Source organism: Chelonoidis abingdonii, chromosome 25 (genome assembly GCF_003597395.2).
Source record: "Chelonoidis abingdonii isolate Lonesome George chromosome 25, CheloAbing_2.0, whole genome shotgun sequence".
NCBI lineage: Eukaryota > Metazoa > Chordata > Testudines > Testudinidae > Chelonoidis > Chelonoidis abingdonii.
In genome coordinates this window covers 9932473-9934744 of record NC_133793.1, presented here as the reverse complement: position 1 = coordinate 9934744, position 2272 = coordinate 9932473, and positions in this window count along the sequence as shown.

Here is a 2272-nt window from a genome sequence, read left to right as displayed (position 1 = left end):
TGGAAAAGTAAGCTTTAGTCAGTCTCCTTCTAAGAGCCTTTTTTTTTTTTTTAAACACTAACTTATACTAAAATTAGAAAAACACAGTATGCAAGCCCAGGGCTGGATAGCTTAGAAATGGGATATGGAGTCTGTCAGCTTTATACTGCCAGCACTGGGTGGAAATAAGAAAAAATTGATACCACCTGATAACTGTTCAATGGCCTGCGTGAAAAGACTTGTTGGATCTCAGCACAGTTTTCAGAGAATAAGGACACATGTTACAAAAGTCACCACTATGGTTATCATTAATTGGTCATCAGCGAAGACAAGGGCTAACTGATCTTGGAGACTGCAGTCCCCTTTTACCCACAGAAGTGCTTGCTCCAATTTAGGGGCAATATATACTGGCAGGAGCTGAGAGCCTGCCCTGCTGCCGCTCATGCTATTTCTGTAGAAAGAGGACTTCAGCCTCAAGTCATCAAGGCAGAATCTTTCACCAGCACTAAACTCACATCAAATGTTGATAGGTCCTATGTACGTTGGCTCATTGATCATGCCTGTGGCAATTTGCTGAGCTCCCAGAGAATCCTTAATTTCTTCCAACTAGGGTTCTGAGCTAGTCACCTTCAGCTAAGGGCAGGCAAAGCAATGATGGAGAGAGAGCCTGAGGTTGGGGGAGGATGGTCCACCTCTAGCTGTTTAATACACACCAATCCAAGCCTTGTTTTGAATCTATCATGGGCCCTAAGTGAATAGATGGGATGGTTTCTTCACCCACTCTCACTTAGATTCCCTCCCCTTTCTCCTCCAGAGAGGAAGTCTAGCCAGGGACTCAGGGCAGCTCAGCCGCCTCCCAGAACTTGGGCTTTATTACCAGAACTTTCCCACCCCCTCTCAATAAGAGACCCCGGCTCCCGAGACCTTGGCCTTCCTCCCTAGCCACTAACAATACGACCCAGCTCTCACACAGCCCATGTCAAGGCGCTTTACCAAGGATCGTTATCACTGTGCTACAGATGGGGAAACTGAGGCACGTGGCAGGGAAGTGACTGGTCCAAGGCCACCCAGCGGGCTAGTGGCAGAGCCGGGAGTACAGCTCCGTTCTCCTGAGTCCCAGCCTGGTGCTCTACCCACTAGACCAGGCTGCCTCAGCACCCCGGGGCTTTCCCCAGCCGCGTCAGGCGCCCCGCTCCCACCACAGGCTCTCCCCTAGCTGGGAGTGGGGGGAAACACCCCCTCTCGCAACAGGAGCAGCCCCAGCGCCTCTCCCCGCTCCCGGCAGTACCTCTCCCTCCGGCGCCCAGCCGCTTCTCGAGCAGGGTGACGTGTACTTCCGCATACGTCATCACCAGGCGCAGATGGCATTTCCCCCGCGCATGCGCCGCGGGCGCGCTGAAGCTGCGGCCTTTAATTGTCCCGCCCTTTCATCTTCCCGCCAACGCGGCCCGGGGGGCGGGGTTAACAGGAGATGGGAACAGCCTGCCCCCGCCCCTCCTTCCCAGCATGGACAGAGCTGTAGTGGTGCGAGGGTGGAGTGGGTCCCTTAGCAGAGGCGGATAAGCCCCCTCTCTAAGCACAGCCCCCCCAGGAGGGGTGCCCTGTGCCCCTGTCCTGGGTGAACTGACTGGCTGGCTCCATGTTCAAGGGCAGCTCACACCTTGGTAACGGGGCATCAAGGCCCACCCTGCTGGGCTGGGACAGGACGTTTATGGGCACGGCCCCCATTTCTCCCTCTCTTCACATGCAAGGTTTGTAACAGGCCTTCAAAATCCTACCTGTGGCCACCCAAATAGCATGCAGGCCTGTCAGTTCCTGCCTCACCTCCATGGGTGTAGTTTAGGGAGATGGGGACACATTACCCCCCAAAACTGCAAGCTTCAGCCAGGTGCAGAATTTGCCCGTCCCCCCGCACAGCCCCATTGGCCTGACTAGAGCTTCCGCCCCCAAATAGAAATCAGACTAGGCCTATGCCCACATCCCCAGGGTCAGTACCAAGTGTCAACTGTTGCAATTCACACACCAGTCAGGTGACATTTTAAAGTGGAGCCTGATTGTTACTCTGATTTTTTTGGCCACAGCCACATAGGGTGACCAGATGTCCCAATTTTATAGGGACACTCCCAATATTTGGGGCTTTTTCTTATATAGGCTCCTATTACTCCCCACCCTGTCTCAGTTTTTCACACTTGCTGTCTGGTTGCCCTACAGCCACACAAATAGAGAGAATACCATTTTCACACACACTGTCCTTTTGTCAGCTCCTCACTGCAGGTAGATCCTGTCTCTGTTT